The 24,557-nt window shown below is 41.7% G+C and overlaps 1 protein-coding gene across 2 annotated transcripts in view; it reads left to right on the top strand.

Moving 5' to 3' along the window:
• Positions 1–242: 242 nt before the first annotated feature.
• Positions 243–24,557, top strand: part of RCAN2 (regulator of calcineurin 2) — a 247,649-nt gene continuing 223,334 nt past the window's right edge. Inside the window, exon 1 of one of the 2 annotated variants that reach the window (XM_087438682.1) lies at positions 243–385. The gene's annotated coding sequence lies outside the window, so the exon portion shown is untranslated. Of the gene's footprint in view, positions 479–24,557 lie in introns of both variants that reach the window. The other variant, XM_004424055.3, reaches the window with a different exon arrangement.

Here is a 24,557-nt window from a genome sequence, read left to right as displayed (position 1 = left end):
CGCGTGGGGCTGAGGGCAGGGTGGGAGCCCGGGGGGTAGGGTGGGTGGGGGACCGAGAAGGGCGCGGGGTCAGAGGGGAGGAGAGGAGAGCAGGCCAGGCAGGGGCTTTCGGTTTCCCGGGGTCTGATTGGAGGTTGGCCCGATGAGTCGAAGCTGGGGGCGCGCCCATCTCCGCTGGCTCCTGCGAGAGCCGCCGGCTCGGCCCCTCCCCGGAGCCGCTTTGTCCCGGGTGACGGCGGCGGAGGTGGCGGGGAGGAGCGGGCAGGAGGCAGAGACCCGCGGACCGACGGAGCCGGAGAGCGGGAGGCGGGGCGGCCGCGCACGGCCCCACACCCAGGCCCGCGGGCACCGCGCCCGCCCCACGCGCGCTCGCACGGGCGGCCAGGTGAGCAGGCAGCTGCGGCCGCAGTCGCCGGCCCCCGCGGACCGCCCGAGCCGCCGCCTCTGCCTCTGCCGGCGCATCGCGGACGCCCAGCAGGTCGGTTATGTAACCGCGCCGGCCCGCTCGTCCCGGCACCCGGTCCTGGTCCTGCCGGGGCTGCGCGCGGCGCCCTGGTCGTGCCGGGGAACCGCGGCAGGGGGCGGGCAAGCGCGGCCGGGTTAGGGGGTGGGCAGGGGGCGGCGGCCGGCGGGAGGTGGTTTCTTGATCCAGTGGCCCGAGGCGGCCGTGGGGACAGAGGTCTCCCTTGACCCCATTCTAGAAGGAGCGGATCTCAAGGAGCCCCTTCCCCATTCTTAGTGGCCCCAGGGTTCGCCTTCCCTCTGGCAGCAGCAGGTGCATAAGTGGAGGAGTGAGAAAGACGCCTGTGGTCCCCGGGACTGAGGTTTGCAGAAGGGGTCAGGGGAGGTGGACTGGACGCAGAGAGCAAAGGAGAAAAAGGAGAGACTCCTTTCCCGGTGCTTAAAGGAAAGTGCTGGGCAGAGGGAAGGTGCTCTGAAGCGCGGCGGGCTGGGAATTGTCCTGCCTGGGATTAACAGGCTTGGGTCATCTAAAAATAACTTCAAGTTTGAAAAGTGAAATAGAAGGGAGCGCAGTGTGCCGAGATCGTCCTGCCTGTGGGATGCTTCGCTCTAGAAGTCACCAGAGGGAACAGGCAAATCTCAGCCGCCTGATCCCTCCGCTGCCTCCCAGTCTCGCTGGTTTCCAGGGTGTCTCGGTTTGACTTTTAGTTAATGATTTATTCTCCAAGGCACTGCTGTCTTTTTCTTCCAAAATGAAATATAGCAGAGTGCATGCTTTGAATCTTTCGTATTTCCTACATCGGGATAGAAGTGTTCAATGGACGTCTAATGAGTCTGCTGCCAAAGGTTATTTTAGTGTAATTTTAGTAAATACAAAAGTTTCTGGGTTCCCTTTAACATACAGTCCCACAATTGGAGATGAAAGGATGCTAGAGCATTCCAGCCCACACTTCCTCGTTCAGTCAGAATCCCACTTAACCTGTCATACAGAGGGGAGGCTTTAGGGAAAGTAGGACATTTTTAATAAGGCAACTCAACTTTCACACGTATTACATCAACTTCAAAACACGGGACACATGTATCACAGGCACAGGGCAACACTTGCTAACTGGCCCCCTCCATTGTAGGGGCACAGTGAAATTGGAAAAGCCCAGAAGCTGGAAAGGATCAAGAAGCAGATCAGCATTGACTGTGGAACAAGGCAGGGGAGTGAACATTTGGCTGCTTTTCAGTCTACTCATTGATTTTCTTCAGCCTTAGAGCTATTATCTTGAGTACGATCAGTCACTGAGTTGAATTAGTCTAAGATGTGAGGTGAGCTTTGTTTTCAAATCCTCTGCAAATCAAATCAGCATTTATTGAGCGCCTACTAGCGGAGCCCAGTCCATAGAATTTTGTGAGGGAAAAGTGTCCTCAACTAAAGCTACAGGATTCTGACAGCTTTCAGAACGCCTTGTGAGTGCAGGTACTACAGAGCCCAATAAATCTGGGTGGGTGTGACTCTCTCTCCAGTGATGAACATGTTAACAGGCCTATGTGGGAACTTGAGAGCTTTGTCACTTGCAAGTAGGCGTCACACTCTTTTAAAAAACACTTGCATAATTGTTTGCAGCTAGTCATATATAGCAGAAACGGGCATTATTGAGACCAACTTTGATAGTCACTGACATCTCATTTTTCCATCACTTTTACTTTCTGTACCATCCACTCAGTTTATTGAACAGTTATTTGTTAAGCGTCTCCTGTGTGCTCTGTAGGTCCCATGCCAGAGGCTAAAAGAATGAGGCTCATGCCTTTCAAAAATCAATCTAACAGAAAAGAAGGACAAGAAAATAAGTGATAATGATCAGCATTGTGAGTGTTTAAGGGAAATGGAAAGAAGTTCAGTGGGATCCCAGGAAGCAAGGGTGGAGAGAATCTGGAAGAAGTTTCAGAGAAGTTCACATTTGGACTGGATCCCAGTAGGTGGTAGGAGTTCTGTATAGAAGGGGCTAGGCATTCCACGTTGAAGGAAAGGTCACGTTCAAAGAACATCTAGGTGTTCTGAATTGAGGTGGTGACAGAAGAGTTAAGTGGGGGGAGTTCAGTGAGCCTGGGTTGTGAATATACCCTATTGAGAAGGAAAAACCATGCAGCCTTTATGGGAGAAATGATTTGATGTAATTTGTATTTTGCAAAGGTGACTTTGGAGGTGGTGAGCGGGTGGGGTTGCAAAGAGGAATGAGCTCAGATTTTAGACCACTGGAGTGGTCCAGGCAAAAAAATAAATGAAATTAATTGTGCCTGAACCAGGTAGAATGGGGAAAGAGAAGAGAGAGCTACAGAGAGCTATTTCAGAGGGAGAATCAGTTGTACTAGGTCATCAAGTGGGTGGTGGTGTGGAAGAAGATTAGATGTCTAGATAGGTGGTCAGGCTTTTAACTGAGTTAGGAAGAAAATGAGGAAGAATAGGTTTGAGAAAGATGGGGAATTTTAATTGAAAACTTTTCCTCTAAGATCAGGAACAAGACAAGGATGCCCACATGTGCCACCTTTATGCAACATAGTACTGGAATTTCTAGCCAGAGCAATTAGGCAAGAAAAAAAAATAAAGGGCATCCAAATCAGAAGGGAAGAAGTAAAACTGTCTCTATTTGCAGATGACATGATATTATATATAGAAAACCCTAAAGACTCCACCAAAAAACTGTTAGATCTAACAAATGAATTCAGTAAAGATGCAAGATACAAAATCAAAATACAAAAATCAGTTGCATTTCTATACACTAATAATGAACTATCAGAAAGAGGAATTAAGAAAACAATCCCATTTGCAATTGCATCAAAAAGAATAAAATGACTAGGAATAAATTAACCTAGGAAGTGAAAGACTTGTACACTGAAAACCATAAGACATTGATAAAAGAAACTGAAGAAGACATAAATAAATGGAAAGATATTCTGTGTTCATGGATTGAAAGAATTAAGATTGTTAAAATATCCATACTACCCAAAGCAGTCTACAGATTCAGTGCAATTTCTACCAAAATTCCACAGGTGTTTTTCACAGAAATAGAAAAACAATCCTAAAATTTGTATGGACCCACAAAAGACTTCCGATAGCCAAAGCAATCTCAGAAAAGAACAACAAAGCCAGAAGCATCACATTTCCTGATTTCAAACTATATTACAAAGTTATAGTAGTCAAAACAGTATGGTACTGGCATAAAAGCAGACACACAGATCAATGGAACAGAATAGAGAGCCCAGAAATAAACCCATGCATATATTGTGAATTAATTTACAGCAAGGGAGCCAAAAGTATACAATGGGTAAAGGATAGTCTCTTGAATAAATGGTGCTGGGAAAACTGCACATTTGTATGCAAAGGAATGAAACTGGACCACTATCATACAGCATACACAAAAATCAACTCGAAATAGAGTAAAGACTTGAATGTAAGAACTGAAACCATAAAATTCCTAGAAGAAAATATAGGGGGTAAGCTCCTTGACATTGGTCTTGGCATTGGCAATTATTTTTTTGATTTACTGACAAAGCAAAGGCAACAAAAGCAAAAATAAACAAATGGCACTATACCACAGTTAAAAGCTTCTGCACAGCAAAGGAAACCACTAACAAAATGAAAAGACAACCCATGGAGTGGGAGAAAATATTTGCAAATCTTATATCTGATAAGGGTTAATATCCAAAATATATAAAGAACTCATACAACTCAATCGCAAAAAAAACCCAAACAACCCAATTAAAAAATGGGCAGAGGAACTGAATAGACATTTTTCCAAAGAAGACATGTCTGGCCTAACAGGTACATGAAAAGGTGCTCAATGTCACTAATCATCAGGGAAATGCAAATCAAAACCACAATGAGATATCACCTCACACCTGTTAGAATGGCTATTATCAAAAAACCCCCAAGAGATAGGAAGTGTTGGCAAGGATGTGGAGAAGAGGGAACCCTTCTGCACTGTTGGTGGGAATGTAAATTGGTGCAGCCACTATGGAAAACAGTATGGAGGTGCCTCAAAAAATTAAAAGTAGAACTACCATATGATCCAGCAATTCCACTTCTGGGTATTTATCTGAAAGAAACCAAATCACTATCTCAAAAAGATATCTGCACCCCCATGTTCATTGCAGCATTATTTGTAATAGGCAGGAAGACATGGAAACAACCTAAATGTCTGTCAATGGATGAATGGATAAAGAAGATGTGCCATATATATATACAATGGAATACTATTCAGCCATAAAAAGAAGGGAATCCTGCCGTTTGCGACAACATGAATAGACCTTGAGGGCATTATGTTAAGTGAAATAAGTCAGAGAAAGACAAATACTGTATGATCTCACTTATATGTAGGCTCTAAAAAACTGAACTCAGGTACAGAGAGTAGATTGGTGGTTGCCAGAGGTGGGAGAATGGGGAGTGGGCAAAATAGATGAAGGGGGTCAAAAGGTGCAAATTTTCAATGATAAGATAAATAAGCTCTGGGGCTGTAATGTACAGCTTGGTGACTATAGTTAGCAATACTGTATTGTTGGGCCGGCCCCGTGGCTTAGCGGTTAAGTGCGCATGCTCCGCTGCTGGTGGCCCGGGTTCGGATCCCGGGCACGCACTGACGTACCACTTGTCCAGCCATGCTGAGGCCGCGTCCCACATGCAGCAACTAGAAGGATGTGCAGCTATGACATACAACTATCTACTGGGGCTTTGGGGGAAAAAAATAAAAAAACAAAACTAAACAAAAAAAACCAATACTGTATTGTAGATTTGAAAGCTGTTAAGACAATAGATCTTAAAAGTTCTTATCACAAGAAAAAAATTTGTAACTACGTGAGGTGATTGATGTTAACTAAACTTACTGTGGTAATCATATATACATATACCAAATCATTATGTTGTATGTCATAAAACTAATAAAATGTTATATATTAATTAGATCTCTATAAAACTGGGGAAAAAAGAAAGTAAATGAGAAACAGTAGGTTTGAGAAAGATGGGGAATTTTGACTTAGCACGTCAAATGAAAATGCTCAGTAGGCACTTTTATTTTCAAAGGTAATTTCCGCATTTCTGGTGCTAACGTCTGCTCGTCTTACCTTCATTCCTGAGACTGATGAGGGCAGTCTTTGGAGAAGAGGGAGAGAATTTGATACCAGGAAGTTGTTTCTACCTTCTTGCCCCAAAGTGAAACTATTAACTGTCAATTATCTGAACTAGGAGTAGTAATAATGGTAAAAATAATTTTAATGATAATAATATCTAACATTTATTCAGTGCTTACTGTATGCCAAGCACAAAGAAGTTAGAGCTCTATGTAGATTATCACATTTGATCCTCACGATAACCTTATGAGGCAGAAGCCATTGTTATTCTCATAAAATTGAGAAGAAACCCAAGGGGAAGAGAGGGAATCTTATCTAGGCCATACAATCAGTAAGAGGTGCACCCAGGGTTCAAGTTCAGACAGTCTGACCAGCACTCCAAATCGCCAGTGGGAATTAATAACATTGAAATAATTCCTGTTTAGCCTGGAGTGTTTTTTTTTACTGTGTTTGAATATTTGTGGCTGATGCTGTGAAAGAGAACAGGACCGAGTCCGGAGTCCTGGGCCCTCCTCCTGGCTATAAACCTGACTTGTGTGACCTCTGCAAAGTCACATCCCCTCTCAGGCTTTTGTTATTTTAAATATGTATATTAATGGGAGAAGAGATTGACTAGATAAGCTCTAAAGAGTCTTGGCATTCTGAAGTCCTGCCATCCTGTCTTAAATTTTGCTACTAGAGTCATTGATTTGGGTTAAAATCATGGCTGCCTGGTCACTTTTAGAATAGGCATACTTCTAAGAGGATTAACTCAGATGGTGGCCTGCCCTCAACAGCTTGATGTGGACTAGTCGGTAGGGCAGATGCTAATAGGGGTGCCTGATGTTGGGGGAGCCCAGATCAGGGAGGGGAAACCCGGATGAGCACTAAAGTGGAGGAATCTCCATAGTCACCGATCAGTTTATTTCAGACTTGTCACTTAAATCTATGAGATTTAGTTTCCTCATCTCTGAATAAATGGGGTGATTAATATGGGTGTTGTAAGAGTGAAACAGATAATGTAAAGCAGGCACTCCACACGAGTCTGCCTCGTTGAAGGTGCTCAGTAAGTGGGGGTCCTCACCCCTCACCCCCAGGGTAACAGCCATATAGAAAAGGGAGGTAGAATGTTTCTGAAGAAAAATTTCTCCTACTTCATAGTTTTTCTAGGGGCCACCTCCTCAGTAAGCATCATTTATCTGTCTGTCTTAGAAAGTAGTGTATATTAGGCATACGAAAACACACAGCACCTTAAATAAATAAATAAATCTCAAGTATTCATTAATAAAGTACCTTCTTGAATATAGAGAAGCTCCAATATTCCACAGCCCAAAGTTTTAAACTCTTCTTTTGTCAGCTTATAAATAGGCCAAGATTGCTGTAAAGAAATAGTATTGCCTAGGGTTGGTGATCCTGGATTCCATCATTATGGTTATCGGATATGTAGGAGATGAATGACTTCCCACTCTGTGTGCCTGTGTGCACACTGTGCTTCTGTCTTCATGAAGAACTGTCTGCCTTTGCCTGTAAAGTGTGCACTGCCCTTGTGTCTGTCTTTTCTCTTGTGTTACCAACTGCCAGGTGCCATATGTTGTAGGTTAAATTAATTAATGAAGTTGAAGATTTTTTTTAAAGACAGAGGCAGCCTTAAAGTCAACTGAAGCTGTTTTTAAGTTCCTTAAAAAAAAAGTGCGTGATTCTGAATGGTACTTTCTAGAAGTTAAAGAAAAGTTTCCCAAGATAGCTCAAACTTCCTGCAGTTCAGAATGCCCAGAGAAAATATTTTCTACAGTCAGGATGGAAAGGGACTTATTTTCATATCTGATTTTCCTGTATCAACTCAATTTGAAACAGGGATGAAAGATGGGGTTCCTAAGCTTGGAATGTGTACATATGAAGATACTGTAGCTGTTGGACAAAAGCATTGTATAATTTGAAAGCTGTATCCTAGTTTTTATTACCATTGCCTTAGCTCTGTGTGGGAATAAATGCTTTGTTGTTTCATGTGACTGAGATATGCCTGCTACAAAATATTATAAGTTCATTGAGGGCATAGGCCATGCCTTAATCCTCCTCTTACAGTGTTGGGAATAAAGAATAAAAAGTGTGGACTTGGCATGAAAAGGCCTGGATTCCCATCCTGGCGCCGTCACTTCCCGGCTATGTAACCTTGAGCTTCCCAGTGACTTCACTGTCACAGGAGCTGGCATTCGTTGAATGCTGCCCCTGTTCCAGACACCGAGCTCAGCACGCTGCATACGTTATCTCATTTAATCCTTACAACAACTCCACCACATGGGTATTATCATCACTATTTACAGACGACCACGCCCCGAGGATCTAGGGGAATAAGCCACTTAGTGCTGGGTCTCTGAGTTGCCATTTTCTTATTTGTACAATTAGGAAAATAATGCTTGATCTCCCCACCATACAGAGTCATGAGGGTGAAATTCTATGAGTCTGTGAATGTGCACTGAAAAATGGAATGCGCTGCACAGATGTTAGGGATGATTGTCACAGTAGGGACCTCCCAAGAGATCAGTTAGAGTTGGGCCTGGCGTAGCACCAGGTCTGTGAGGGGCGAGCGGTCCATTGTATATAAAATGCTTTTATAGAATGCATTAAGAAGACTGTATTTCCTTGCCTTGTTTTTTTTTGTAGTTTGTTTTATGATGCCTGTTTCTTTCAAGGGTAACTTACTTGTTGTCAGTACTAAGACTCAACCAGGCTGGGCCAGGAGGAGGCTGACCACGGCATGGAACTGGGTCCTGCTGGTGACGGGGGTGGAGAGCATGGTTTGCAGAGAAGAGGTAACAGAGGGGTGTTTCAGTATAAACAGAGAAGGCTGAAAGTCAAAGCTGAGGTCGAGGAGGGCTTCCGCGTGATGTGGAGTGCAAGAAGACGTCATCCCCAGGGTTTACATCAACCCTGAGCAACAGGTGGGACGTGGAATCTGCTCAAGAAGGCTAGAAATAGTTCCCAGTGTCTGCTGAGGTTTGTCCTCTCATCAGAAAAACTAGGAACCCTCGCCCTGATTTTTTTTTTTTTTTGTGAGGAAGATTAGCCCTGAGCTAACATCTGTCGCCAACTCTCCTCTTTTTGCTGAGCAAGATTGGCCCTGGGCTAACATCCGTGCCTGTCTTCCTCTACTTTACACGGGACTCCGCTACAGCATGGCTTGACAAGTGGTGCGTTGGTGCGCCCCCAGGATCGGAACCCCAGGCGCCAAAGCAGAGCATCCGCACTTAACCGCTATGCTAGCGGGCCGGCCCCACTGCCCTGATTTTTTTAATGGTTTCTTTTTCTTGGACATATGTGCTTTCTATAAAATTTCTGGAAAACACAGAGTAGTATAAAAAGAGAAAATTAAAATTTTGTGTAGTACCATGAGCAAACGATCATTACTATTAACATTTTGGTGTATTTCCTTTCAGTCTTTTTTATATGCATATTTTTGTAGAATTGGGATCATACTGTGTATAGAATTTTGCATCCTGTGCACTTCACCAAACGTTTAAATAACTTTTCATGTAAAATCAACAATCTTTATGAACATTGTTTTCAGTAGCCACACAGCATTCCCATATATGGTTTTACCAAATTCATTTACCTTCTCTCCTATTGTTGGACATTGAAATGGTTCCCAATTATCAAAACATAAATAATACTTTGGTGAACATCTTTGATCACAATTTTTTTCTGTTTTGGATCGTTTTCTTAGGATAGATGGTTAGAAGTCGAATTATTGGCTCCAATAGATGGACCTTCGTAAGGCTTTCTCTATATTTTGACATTGCTTTTCATTGTTTTTCCAGGAGGTTGTATTAATTAACATTCCCACAAGCAATGCATAAGAATGCAGGTCTCACCTCCACCGCCCTGCTTATTGTAAGCACTCTTTTTGGTGAAGATAAGAGGTGGCTGGTATTAGTGCTTTCCAGAGATAACCCTTACTCTGGAAATGTTCCTGCTTAACAATTGCTTCAAGGAGGTTGGGCTTTCTTTGTGGGAGCTGAGGATGGGTGGGTGGGGATCTCTAGATTTAACATCCGTGAGTGTTTGTAGGAGAGTTGACTGTAGTGGATCCGCTTCTCTCCTGGTGGTTCTGTTATCAGGGGCCATGCATATGGATCCAGGTGGGGCCTGACCACTGACAGCCGTCATTGGTCTGACTTAAACTAAATAAAATGAAGCAACCTCTGCTCAAATAAGAACTGAATCAGTTTGCCTTTCAAATCCTGAGAAATATTAGCAGCAAGTCTGCATGCTTATTTGCATTAGTTCTGTTGTTGCTTTAACTGATTTTGGCTGGTTTTGGGCAAGCTCAGACAGGTATGACTTTTTTCACCTTCCATGAAATGACATACAATGCAGAGTAAACCACTGTGAATAAGTAACTAGGATAATCAATTGGAATCTTCTTAAAAATCATGTAAATGATCGTTATCCTAGAATTTTAATTTGATGACTAATCAAATTAGTCTTTCAAAACACGTCTCTGCATTCACTATTGGGCTACCGTCAACTATATTGATTATATTGACAAATTTATTGAGGTAAAAGCCAATTTGAATTATTTTTCCCCATACAGTTACCTGAAATACAGGCTAAATTAATATAATTTATTTTTTATTTTGACTTCTGCAACCATTAAAGATAAAAGCCCAGTAATGGGGGTCTGGCCAGGGCAAATCAAAGTCCAATTTATACTTTTCTTTTGAGGTTTAATAATTTATCCAGAAAGAAGTTATTTATTTGATTACAGGTATTGTCATATGAATTTTGAGATAGAGGATGGTGAATTCAGATAAATTAAGGGTAGTTCAAACAGAATTGTATTTGCTCAAAAGTAAAGTCTCAGCCATGACGAGACAAGTGAGAGCAAAATCCTAATTCATGAATATGTTAATTTTTTCCTGCTGTGGGCATTAATGATATTCATTTGATCTTTTATGATGTACAAAACAACTATTTATAAAAAGGTTAAATTTTGGTCAGGGAAAATATTCAGCAACTGGCATATCATAAATGTGTTTATTTGGTATCCTTTATTTTCTTATTTTTCTGTCGCTTGGTGATTTCTGTTCCACACACAGCTGTTGTTTAGCATTAAACTTCAAAATTTGACAAGATGACATTTTGGTGAAGCTCTGAATTGAAATATTTGCTCAGTGAGATTTTCCAGGCAAACCTTCTGACCTTGTGTCTAAGCGCCCGCCACAGCTCACGGGGACTCCGGGGGGATTCTTGGCTCTCACCCTGGACCTTGGTTTGGTTTCTGCCTCCTGAGATATCACGGATTGGGAGAGGACATCTCGTTCTTGTTCTGGCTTGCAACCACACTGGGAAGTCCAGTATCCTTCTGGAAGGTCAAGAAAGTTTTCACAGCCCCCACACGTGTGCAGACTGATTTGGAAAGATTGTCTCCAGGTGGAGGTGAGATAAACGGTAAACCTGAACATCTCCCCTCAGCTCCCCTAGATCCAAATTACTTAGGTTCAAGCCCATAACCACTTCCTTCAGGCTGTGTGAAAACTGCTCAGACCATTAAACTGGAAACTGAGGACATTAAGAAATTTAGAATGGGTCTAGATAGGCTCAGTCATGTGCGAGTGAAATCATTAATAGCTGACATGGGACATGGGACAGGCCACAGTGGCTCTGTGGGAAACTCCAGATGCATGGTTTGCCTGTGTGGCGCTCTGCTCCTTTCTTCTTCTTTTTCTTAACCTACACAGCTCCCGGGAGGCCACAAGGGCAAGTGCTGTAGGGAATGACCCTGTATTATTCATGAAATGGCTTTTAGGGTCTCCACATGTGGAAATTCCCAAATGTAGTGGTTCCTCATGAGGCTTCTAGTTCGATTCTTTAAAAATGCTTTTAAAATCTCATATTTAAGTAAAGCTATACTTATCACAAATGCTTTTGTCTTGGCTGTGAAAGACCAAGCATACGCCATGCTCACCCTTAATGTAACCTCTTCCTCTTAGTTCACGCATTACCATATCCTCACAACCATACCTGGCTACTGTCTTATAATTCAGGCCAAGGTGTGACACTATGAGAAGGTTATTTTATCTGAACAAAATTAGAAGTACCTAATGGATATTTGTGAAAACCAATCCTAGGTGTTTTTATGACAGTATAAATTTCAAGGGCATGTCTTATAGGAAAGAAGATCCAAAGTATAAAAAAGATTAGAGACTTTTACCTAGCTGGTGTTTGGGGGCTGTTTCCGGTATATCTGGGAGCCTGACATGGTGGATTTCCCAGCTGATCACGACAGCACCCTTTCTGCTTCACCCCACACCGACCAGGAGCTCTCTTTGAATTATTCCATTTCCAGAGGAGTGTTTCCAGACCATGGCAGAATCTTCCCTCTGACTCTGTTCAGGGACTTTCCCTTTATAATCTGTCCCCATTCTTATTCCCAGACACCCTCATCCCAGTGATCCTAAGGCTTTGAAAAGCTAAAATAATACTTCTTCCTTCCAAAAGAATGGAGAAAAAATAAAGGTATAGATATTTTTCCTCCTGCCACAAAGAAGAGTGATGTTCATATGATAGGATATAAACACTTAGCTAAAGGATAAATTTTTTTTAAATGTTAAAGAAAAAACCTAGTAGTCATTTGAGGTCCTCTAGATCTAAGAACATCTGGTAGAAATGGTTCATTATCTAGTTTGGTGAGAGGTCATCTCTGAGATAATAGTTGTCTTTGCTACATGTTTTTTATTCAGTTTTAGTTATTTCTTTTCTGGTCAGGCCAGTCCTTTTAGGGATTTTCCAAAATATCAATAAAATCATCTCTCTTCTTGCTTTCAGGTTTCTACTATTGAGATATTTGTATGCAGCCTTTATAGCATCCTAATCATTTTTAAACAAAGTATTCCTATAGCTCTTTTCTCATCTTAGGGTTGGTAGTGGTTTATTTTTAAGACAATCTGCTAATACCATGATGAGGTCATTCTTCTTACATTGTAGAGTTTCTGTCAGTCCTGTTTATTGTCAATCGTGTCAATGTAAATGCTGCCAAATATATACATTTCTCCTGCTAATTGCAAATTGACTTTTTATGGCTACTTATTAGAGAACCCCAGGAGACCAATAGTAATAATTGAGATATGCTGCTAGAGATCAGATATTATTTCTTCAGCTTCCTATTCTAATAAATAATGAACTACAAAGTTGTTTATAGATAAATCAAAAGTCCTTATAATAAATAACAAACTAAGAAGCAGTTGCATACAATTTACAGATATAAAATGTTATAGAAATGCTAGACATAATAATAATTAGATTGAGAACTCTTTTACTAATGAGAACTAATTTAGAGCCCATTGCAACTGTATAAAATTATAATTGGACATTATCCTAACTAGTCTTCCTTCAAGTTCCATCTTTTCCAGATTTCCTCAATCCCTGAGCCCTCAAAAGAGCCATCACTCTTTTTTTTTGAACCCCTATTTATGGCACATACATAGTCTAACCTCTATCTCATTCACTCATATATTCATTCTTTCATTCACTCATTCATTCATTCATTTACCCCTCCTATGCCCCAGGTGTTGTGCTAGCCACTGGGGTATAAAAACCAATAGAACATAGTCTTTGTCTTTAGTGAAATTAGAGTCCAGTAAACTTTAAACTTCTTGCTTGTTTACCTATACCTCCTCTGGACAGTAAGTGCCCTGAGGGTGAAGACCGGTGTCTACTCATTCATCGTTGTGACCCCTGCTACACAATGGTTTGCATATAGTGGGCACTTAGTCAGTGGTAAAATGAACTGATCATTGTATCCATTCTAAGTAATTCAGAAGCACAAGATTGAAGATTTCAACACCTTCAGATGTCTTTAAAACCTTAGTTTTCCTCACCCAATTGTGACTATAAAAATAAGGAACTCCACAAGATAAATTTGTCTACTTTTACTTTGTGTGTCAAAAGGCCTCTTCTTAGCATATGATCTGGTGCCAGATCTCTATTATAAACCCAAGCACAAATATGATTGGTAGCAATGTCTGAACTTCCCACTTCTGTCACAAACTCAAATTATTTTGAGACGCTTCTGTTTTGGTAAGACAGTGCATCCTTCTCTCTTTTGCGGAGCACGGGTGTAAAGCATCTGAACAGGAATAATTGCTCAATAATTGTTTATTGAGCACCTATTAAGCACCAGACGTTGGGCTCAGCACTTTCCTCATGTTATCACACATGGTCCTCTCAACAAGCCTGAGGTTCTCCTTTTATCCCTGTTTTATTCAGATGAGGAGACTGAGGCTCAGGGAAGTTGAGTAACTTGCCTAAGGTCTTACCTAAGACCTAAGGTAATAAGTGGTGGAACCAGGACTCACCAATGGTCTCTTTGCCTCCTTGTCAAAGTGGGATTTGTAGAGGCATTGGTGGGAGAGTGGGCTAGGACTTCTATATGGTAACGTTTAAATTTTGTGGGTTTTTTATTTCAGTGGTAATCTAAAATAATATTAGCATATTCTGGATCACCCAGATGATCACCTTATAATGAATAATACTGCCAAGTGATTTTGGTGCCTGAATTTGTGTTTTTTATTTACAAACAAGTTGGTACCAATACTGCTTTAGTTGCAGTGGGGCTTATGGGAATGAACTGGTGGACTTATTATGTAATTTGCCTAAAGTGAAGGCTGCATGATGGTGTGAAGCACTGGTCCAGTAATGCTTAATTTTACTGTGAATGAAGAAATGTGGGAGGAGGGTCCTACTACAAGGTGGGTGGAGGGGAGCATTCTGAACTCCAAAACACCTGCATTGCAGTTTTCAGTATCAGAGTCATAATGAGAATGGAGGGTTACTTTTAGCAAAAGATGATCATCTGAGTATTAAGTCAGTGTTGTTGATTTGAATTGGATTGTTTTTTTTAAATTTCATTTGCATTTTTTTTTAGAACATTTAGTTGGAGGTTGATGGTTTTAAAGGAGTTGAAACCATAAGAACTTAGTTTTATGTTTGTACATGTTTAAGTATCACTACAATAAAAACCATTGAAGTCAAAACTGGGATGGAGGCAGTATAATTTTTTTTTTCCAAAAAAAAGTGGTGTGTACATTCTTCAAATCTGAGCAAACTGAATTCCTCTGCACTACATAATGAAAACTTTCCTCCCCAGAAATGCTTCTCCACCCACCAGGGGTCTGGCCTGCCTAAGTCTTTCTTTAGGGATGAGGCGTTGACATTTCCTTTCAACCTGTAAATGGTGTGTGGGAAGGTTAAGGTCTGACCTTGGGTGAAACTCTCCATTGCTGTGGTTCTCCTCTGATTGGCCCTGTCAATCAAGGTGCCTTTGGATTCTTTGTCATTTTTTGTCATGCTTCTGATAACTGACAATGTGTATGCACATCACCCGTGGTTTATAATCATGTGTCATAACTACCGTAAAGATTTGTGAATGTGGGCTAGGAGGTAGTACCGGCCCCACAAAGCAGAGAAGATAATGACAATGGATTGGGATTTAAAAGGCTTCTGATTTGAAAGGTCTCTGAGTCTGTCCAAAATGACTATGTTAGTTACTCTTTGGGTAAAGAAAAGGAAAGCCCTGTTAAATGCAGACACTCAGAGAGGAGGTAATATGTGACAGTGTATTTATCCTTAGCTCTTTAGTGTTATTTCTGACAAATTCCTAGTAAGATTTTGGAGCATTGGAACAGATGACAGTGAGTTCTGATGCAAAGAGAGGAAGGGATGATTTGATAGCATGTGAGCATACAGTGCAGCTTATAGGCTGAGGTCTAGGAAGCTGGGAAGTACAGACTGGCATAAGAGCAGTGCCAACCTTGGGTAACCTTTAAAAGAGAGGGCATTTTTTTTTTTCTGTGTACAATTCACTGTCCTCCTCTTATTTGAAATTTTAATAAAGTTTCCCTATTTTAACAAAATATATAGAAAAGTGTCTAACACATCAAAGTGCCCAAGAAGTGTTTGTTGTTATCATTATAATCATTATCATTACTCCCTGAGAACCTGCAGGGTGCAGAGTGGGGAATCAGAGGAGCAGGGCTTTGTTCTCGGCTGGCTGTGATTTCCCCACGAGAGATTGGGCCTTCTCTTAACCACTTTGGCTTCAGTTTCCTAGTTTACATCATTAAGAAGTTGGGCAAAATGGTCACCAAAGTTCTTGCCAGCTCTTTCATCCTTCCTATATTCTAGTTTCTGCGACAGATTATTATAGCATCCTTAGAGCCCGTGTTTCATTAATGAGAATGACTACTGGCTATTATTATCCTTTAATGTTCATCTTTAAATGCAGGGTTATTCTTAGGTAAGGGCTATGGAAATTTTTACTTTTGTCATCTCTAATAATAGAGGTATTCAATAGCTTTTCAGGACATCATTAGGAAGATCTTGAACCAAAAGCTTAGCAAACATTTCCATATGTTTAGAGTTAGCCATTCTATGGTAGGAGCTGTGGCCATTCCTTTCTCCAAGGTTATTTTTAACTATACTACCTTCTGCAAGGGTACTTCCATCTGAAGGATGGCAAGATGGATGGATCCTAAATCCCAGCCAAGTCTTTAACTAACCATGGAGAAAAATGGATAGCACCGATTTTGTAGGAATCATTAGCTTTCCCTTATTTTTATACTTTGTCATGGTTCTGAGTGTGTTATCTGGCAAATCTCTTTTCAGTAGATAATATTTGTATTAATAGGTAACACTTATCTAGCTCTTATTATGTACTAGGTGTTAAGACTTTTACCCATAACGTGACATTTGATCATCACAATGTCTTCATCCACATTTGACAGGTGAGGAAACTGAGGCACAAAGCTTAAATAACTTGCCCAAGGTCACACAGCTGATAAATGGCACAGCTGGGATTCGAAGCTAGTAGTGCTCCAGCATCTGTGGTTTTAACACTATTTGGTGCTAGCTTTTATATGTATTATACAAAAATGTTACTGACTCAATTTTGTCATTTTTATGAGTTGACCTTTAAAGAGCTCACCAGTAATTTTATCCCAAAAAGGATCAACTGGTGCTTAGACTTTTTGCCCCAGCTTTGCCAATTTTGACTTTCTATGTTTAGTAAAAAAAGTATTAGGAACCCATAGAGTGCTTGTATCATTAAGTCCAGAGTTGGAGAGCAGGAAGGGGAAGATTCTATGAAAGCAGAGATGCTACTGAGTACTGTAGCCAAGGCCTTCTTCCTCTTTAATACTTTCATGCCTTTGGTGGCACAAAGGCCTGCAATGGTCACTCACTCAACACATAAGTAAGGAGCATGAACTGAAGGACCTTCCGCCTCCAGGAGGCTTATAATGTATGATGGCTGATACCATGTTTTGTGATTCCCCATTGTGCCCACCATGCCTGAGCGCATTGCGTGTAGGAATCCCTCGTGATGTATCATTGAATTTTTGGATTGATTAGATAACTGTTGATATTCTTATTATGTTATTAGTAATATTCACTGGGTTGTTTTCTACCTAATCATCAAAATAATGTTTCATAATCTTTATGGGTCATTTGTTTTATTTCATGCATGCCAATGTAAAAAAAAAAAATTGTTTTTTTTTCTTATTACTTTGGCCTGATGAGATGAAAAGAATGATAGAGCAAGATTCAGGGAATCTTCATTCTAGTCCTGATTTTGGTATTCTAGCTATGAGACCTTGGACAAGTCATTTAACCTCTCCGAGCCTCAGTTTTCTACTCTGTAAAATGGGAATTAGAATAACTGCCCTGTGATCTCATAAGGTTGTGTGGAGGGTCAGATGGCATAATAGCTTAGACGATGATAGAGGAAAGGCATTATTATTTTCAGCATCGCTCACCAGTGCTTTCCCGTGATCTACTCCTCATTCTTTAATGGTGTCATTTTGCCTATCTTCATGTTTCCTCTTTGGTTTCAAATTTTAAAAAGGAGTTCATGAGAATACCTGTTAAATGAACACTGAAAAGATAAAAGAGAAAGAAGACATGTTTTGGTGATTCATGACAACCCCATTTGACTCTGAAAGCTATGACAGTTCTTTATTTTGGCTATTTATTTTGCTTTATTTTGTTCATCAAGCATGTGGTAGAACCTCAATAATTGTTTGTTGAATGAATAAACATAACTCCTGACTTTCAGTGTTAGTTCATAGAATCAAGTAGCCATTTGGCTCTGCACACAAGCAGAAAAAATAGTCATCCTCAGATGCTGGAGGATATAGCATTTCAGCTCCTCTGTTTTCACGTAATTACAGAAACCAACTGGAGGGGAGGGAGGGAGAGAAGTGATATAGCAAAATAAATTTGAAGTTGAAATAACTAAAGATGTCTGAATTATAGTTGTTCCATCTATTTGAACAGAAGTGAAGCCTTGGAAATCGTCCTTAACTTCCCTTCAAGTGGATTGACATTGGAGACGTAAGTGGGGGAGCAGCTAGTCCCCCGGCGACGTGCTCTCATCTCCTTGCAAAGAAAAGCACCCCCACACAACCCGAATGGACTTAACAATTCACTGCCTGCCTGAAGTTAAAAATAAGCCACTCATCTTTACTGTCAAGAAATTAGTCAGCCTCGGCAGAACATGACTTTTAAACCACCAGAAGCATGCTCAGAGGAGTATATTTTGAAAATGGCAAAGAGATGCTTCTGTGACATCCTGTCCGTGCTTACTCAAGTCTAGGAGTAGTGGAGGGTAAAATGCAGCTGTTACTGGGTTTCTCCCCTCCTTAACTAATAGCCAGAGGGTCCTGAGAAAGTGTCCTCAGTCCTGAGCAGAATGGCCTCACGTCCCATCTGATTTCCAGGTGACCAGGTATTAACAGGTGGTTATTACCTCCCACTAGGACATGTGCCAGGTGCTAGGGATGAAATGTGGGCCCAAGCCGTGATCATTCCCTGGTCAAGTGGGGGCCTCTACCTGTTGGAACATGGACTGCAGCAGAGCTAAAAGAAGTATTTAGAACTTTAGTTCAGGTGCAAGGGGGAAAAATGCTAAAATCAAGAGCAACACTGTGTTCGCAGGCAGGTTTTGAGGTTACTCAACTCCAAATGACACCGATGCTTGTCAGGTATTTCTGAGGATTTTTTGAAAATTGCTTTAACATCCATTTCAATGAAATAAAGGGTTTTCAGATATTTCCCTGGACCAAGAGGAAACATTTCAAAGCTTCTGGGAGATTCTTATGTGGAAAAACAGGAAAGTCACTTTAATCTAGTATTTGTCAGAAATTGAACAATAGCACAAAACACCTCAACAAATCCTTGGAAATCCTCAACAGTGCCTAAAAGAACTCCCTGCTTTACAAAAAAAAAAATTTTGAGTATTAAAACAATAAGACAGACATGTTCACTTAGAGAAACGTAAGCCTTGACTTTCTCCTAAGGATGCGGTGGGGCTTTGGCATATCACTTCTTGAAAGAAAAGTACACCTGCTGCTGCCTCTGCTTCTTTCCCAGCTAATCACTCCTTAATCTTGTTCGCTTCATCTTTCGCTCCTCCTTTTTGTAACTGCTCTTATGAAGGTCCTAGAACCGCAATCTGGAAACCAAAGTGATCTCTGAGTCTCCAGCTTTCCAGCTCTCGCGTAGCATGGATGCCATTGGCCATTCTTCCTTGCCTGAAACCCACTCCCTTTGCTTCTGTGAGGAGGTTTTTCTCCTGATTCTCCTCCTTTTCCATCACCACCCCTTTCTCAATTTTCAAACCTACCATCACTTCCTGATTAGTCAGCTCAGGCTGCCATAACAAAATACCATAGACTGAGTGGCTTAAACAACAGAAATTTATTTCTCACAGTTCTGGAGGCTGAGAAGTCCAAGATCAAGGTGCCAGCTGATTCTCAAGGTGCCAGCTGATTCTCAAGGTGCCAGCTGATTCGGTTCCTGGTGAAGACTCTCTTCCTGGCTGGTAGACAGCTGTCTTCTCCCTGTGTTCTCACAGGACCTCTTTGTGCGTGCACGGGGCGAGAGAGAGAGAGAGAGAGGGAGAGGGAGAGGGAGAGGGAGAGGGAGAGGGAGAGGGAGAGGGAGAGGGAGAGGGAGAGGGAGAGGGAGAGGGAGAGGGAGGGAGAGAGGGAGAGAGAGAGGGAGGGCGAGAGGGAGGGCGAGAGGGAGAGGGAGAATCTTCCTCTTCTCATGAGGCCAACAATCCTATTGGATTAGGGCTCCACCCTTAAGACTTCATTTAACCTTAATTAATCCCTAAAGGCCCCATTTCCAAATACAGTCAAATTGGGGCTTAGGGCTTTAATGTATGAATTTGGTGGGAACACGTTTCAGTCCATAGCACTTACTTTTTTCAGAACCCTGCTGATTGCTGTGTAGGTGGTCTCCCAGCCATATGACCCTCTCACTGTTAGCTGAACTGCCTGGGAATCTAGTTTAAATTAATTTCCAATGATAGTGCCCTGCTGCTTCAACACTCCTCACCCTTGGCCTGTACCAGTCAGCTAGAAGCAGATTTTACATCTCTGAAAGGTACATAACAAGATGGCCTCACCCTGCCTCTCTCCCCTGTGTCAGCCTGGATTCAAGTAGTTTTCTAAATATTGCCTGACCTCTCCCTCATCCATGCATTTGCTCAAGATTTTCCCTCAGCCTGGAATGTTCTCCCCCTCTCCCTGCCCCTCTGCCCTTTCTCTAAATGTCTGCTGCTTCTTCACCATCTACTCTCCAGTGCTGCCTGCTCTTGAACCTGATTCCCCCCTCCAGCTGGATCCCTTCCTCCTTGAATTCCCAGAGCACCGCCTATGCACCTCTTCTGATGCCCACCTCACTGCTCCCTCCTTCCCAGGCCTGTCTGTCCCTGCATCCTCACGGTGCCTCCTCCACCACCTGCTCAGGAGTGGGTCTTTCTGTCCAACTCTGAAGCATCTAAGAGGCATCACAGTATTTTGCACACAGTAGATTCCCAACACATAATTTTAAAAGAGGACTGTATAAGTTTATATTTAATACTTAAGACTTACAATATTATCTCTGTTTTATAAATTCACCCTCATTCTTTTCATGAGAAGTTACGTAAAGAGTGCCCTTAAAGAATGAAATTAGAGAAGAAAACAGTTTAATCCCCATGGATACTTTAAATAAACTATTCAGACCTGAATGGTAATCAGCAGTCTTTCATTATCTAGTATAAAAATATTTCAGTGATTGATCTGATAATTATCATGTTTAAAAAATCCCAAGTTAGTTTTAGATAACAACATGTGGTTTCACCTGTGAAAATACAACTGCGGCCATAAACTGGCTGAGCATATGCTGTTCTAGCACTGCCATTGATGCATTTTATATTCTGTTACTAATGTTTAGCTCCTGGTGATGACGTGGAAGAGTTTAGTCCGTTAGAATTCTGAGATTTATTGGTGACTTATAAATTGTAATTTATTGTTAAAAAGAGTAAAAAGAAGGAAGAAATAGCTCAGGCAGCCAGTTAAATTCGGTTCACTTGACATTTATTGCGTGCGTGTTGTACGCGAGGTATTGAGTTAGGGGTGTGTGTGCGTCTGTGTGTGTCATGTAATCCTTGCCATTGAGAAGCTGTAGAGTACGGTCCTAACTGATCATCACGGAGAGTCCAACAGTGTACATAAGACAATGTACACAACAAGAGAAAAGAGAAGAGAGCATGACTGTGCTTTAGTATGGCAAATTAACGAGAACACGTAAATGTCTAAGTACATTTAAACATGATTAATAGAAACAGACAGCATGCATACATGCAACTAATCAAACTGTCCTAAAACATGACTCCTAAGAGTTCGGGGCTGTGGAGCCCAGGGAAATCACACCATCATTTAAGCAAAAAAGTGTGATCATCTGGAAAACTGGAGATTTGAAGCTTAAGCTTGGCACTCTTAGGCAGCCCTCAGGCTAGTCCTGTGAAGGCTTTCCTTCTCTCTGGGCTTCCAAAGCCACCTTAAGTAGCTCTACTCTGGGTGCAAATCCCCATATCTTATTACTTCAGAAGAGTCCCAATGCTCCTCTACCTTCCTTCTCAGATTGATGGGCTTACCTCATTTGCAACAATCCTCTGGGTTCGTTCTTGTTTCAAGGACACTTATGTGTCTTGGAGTGGGCTAGAGCCAAGGTTGAGTTTTGATTTCTCCATTCATTCAAGAAATTCTAGTGATTCCCTACTAGGTGCCAGATCCTATGCTGAGCTCTAGAGATACAAGGTGAACAAGATAGACACAGCTCAGCATTTGTAGAGTTAATTGGGAAGAAGACAATTAAGCAATTACAGTAGAGCAAGATAAGACCTGTGATGGAGACATACAGTGTGATGAGGAATTTATCTTAGAGTTAAATTTTTCAATAAACTATTTGTTGCCTGCCTGAGCACTGGGGAGTGAGATGGGAAGAGTCACAAGATAACACAGGAGCTACAAAGGGACTATCACTGGACTTTTGTTAATCTTGGTTGGGTACCTAAAATATAGCTATATATTACAGAATGTCACTGTTAAAGGAAGTCCAGATACATCCATCTTTAGAATTTATATATGTGCTTTTATGTAAGGAGGCAATCTGCTGCCTTTAAAATGTAGGTTTCTATTCAGTTGTTTGGAATCTGGAATGTATTTTCTCAGAGAAACGTCATAAATTATGACCAGGTCCCCAGGCTAGCCCAAAAGGCTATTATATGCGTGATGTACTTGAGATAAAATACTGGATTTCTGGTTTGAAAGATCTTAGAAACTATCTATATTGCTATGGGAAAATGTTCAGAGTTTCAGGTTGAAATACAAGCAAGAGAGCTTTCTCATCTGTAACCTTCACGGGGAGAACAAGATTTCCCACCCTCCTCCTTACTGAGCAATGCAAAGAAGAATTCCACCAGGTCCAGGTCCCTGGGACCTGGGATGTGGGCTCTGGTGGAAGTAGGGGCTAGCAGGTGGTAAGAGGTGTGTGTGCATGGTTGTTGATGGCTGAAGAAGGTCCCCAGTACTATTTAAAGTGCTTTACCTATATTATCGCATCAACCCCTTACAGCACACCCATGAGATGCTACCATTGTTATTCCTCTGAAATGTTGGTGTGTTCCAGGGCTCAGACCTTGGACCTCTTCTCTTGTTAAACTACCTCATCCAGTCCCATGGCTTTAAGTATCGTCTGTGACATCTCCCTCTCCCCTGAACTCTGGACTCATAGCACCAACTGGTCATCACTTAGATGAATAATAGGAATCTTCAATTTACCATGCCCTGAACTGAACTTTTGATTTTATCTCTCCAAACCTGCCCCTCTCTAGTCTTCTCCATCTTAGTAAATGGCAGCTTCATGCTTCTAGTTTCTCAGGCCAAAACCATGGCGTGATTCTTGAATCCTCCCCTACTCCATATCCAGTCCATCAGCAAATGCTGCTTGTACATAAAAATATCCGGAATCCTATTGCCTCTCATTATTTCGGCTTCTGCCTCTCTGGTCTCCATCACTATCATCTCCTGCCTGAATTACTACCAATAGTTTTCTAATTGGTCTCCTCCTTTGGTTCTTGCTCTCTTGGTCTATTCTCCAAATAGCGGCAAGAGAGATTATTTTAAAACATAAGTCAATTCATGAAACTCCTCTATTCAAAATCCTCCAGTGGCTTCCCATTTCAGAGTAAAAAGCAGAGTCCCCACCACAGTCTATAAGGCGCTACTTGTCCCGGCCTCTGCTTTCCCTCTAAGCTCATTGCTTACCACTGTCTCTTCCTCAGCATGCTTCAGTCACAGAGAGCCCCTTGCTGTTTTTCAATCATACCAAGCTCCCCTGCTGTCAGATCTTTTTTCCTGCCAGTCTCTACCTGGCAAGTCCTTCTCCCACATATCTACATGGCTCACCCACTTCCTTCTTTCTCAGAGACACGTTCCTGACATCCCTATATAAAATAATAAATGCCCTATACTACAATCACGCTACACAGGTTTTATAATAGACTGGTAGAATTCTCTGCAGGATATCTGTGCCTAATGGTACAGAGGGGTGACAACCCCAGGAGGGAAGGGAACGAAGACTGAACTGTGTGTGATGTGGACAGACTTCACCCTCCCACGTCTAAGCCAAGAGCAAACCATGTGTTTATGGTCAATTAGACTTGCTTTCTTTTTCCCTCATATGATGATCTTCCCAAGTATTTTTTAAGAAGCATACATTTATTACATCTTTTAATGTCTCATATTTAGTGTCTGAGGTAATTGTACATTATAAGTGAAAAGACTATTAAGGTTCTGTTTGGAAGAAGGAAAAAACCCAATTTTAAGAAATGTAGAAAATAGAGAAGATGAGAAAATAAGTGAACAGGTGGAGTGAAGGGAAAAGAGAATTGTCTAGATTTATGTAGCAAACATTTTTGAGCATCTGCTTTGTGACAGACACTGTCATCTGAAAGGTAGAACTCTTATGTAACTACGTAAAGAGACAAATAGCAATAGTCTCTCAAAAAGACAGGCTAGCCTAAAATAGTGTTTCTCATCTTCCATATTGCCCCATTCCTGGCACTGAATTAGGCTTTAGGAATCCAGTGGTGAACACTGAGCTTTGTTATCTTAATAAGAAGCTTCAATTTTATTGGCTGTTTTTCCAGTTAAATATATGGATTGGTGCTGGGATTGGTTAGAAGAGCAGCAAGGTGAAGGAGCCCTTGTTTCCTCTTCTGCTGTAGAGAATGTCCCGTGTCGTGTTGGGATGTTGGACAGGCCCCTCATTCTGTTCTACTTGTACCTGTCGGGAGTCTGCAGGCTACAGTGGTGAAGCCGCCATTTGATTATCATGGTGTCCACCACGATGATTTCTGTTCATTCAAGTTACAAGTGTTTGCATCTGCTCTTTTGGACAAGTAGAAGGATGATATGCATCCGCCTCCCACTATATTTCAAGCACGGTCTTGGGCGTAAGGCATTGTAGAGGCCTTACAGTGCAGAGGAAAGGTTGCCACCAGTTCTTAAAATGTATATAAGTGATTAAACTCACTTAGTTGCTCCTACTTGCTTCCTCCACTGGCTCAGTCTCTCTCCCTAAACCCTCTGTAGGTCTTCCCCAGAAACCTTACTACC

This window comes from Ceratotherium simum, chromosome 13, assembly GCF_057802395.1.
Source record: "Ceratotherium simum simum isolate JZ-2026a chromosome 13, ASM5780239v1, whole genome shotgun sequence".
NCBI classification, from domain to species: Eukaryota; Metazoa; Chordata; class Mammalia; order Perissodactyla; family Rhinocerotidae; genus Ceratotherium; species Ceratotherium simum.
The sequence above is the reverse complement of the archived record's forward strand: the minus strand, read 5'-3'. Positions and strand labels throughout refer to the sequence as shown.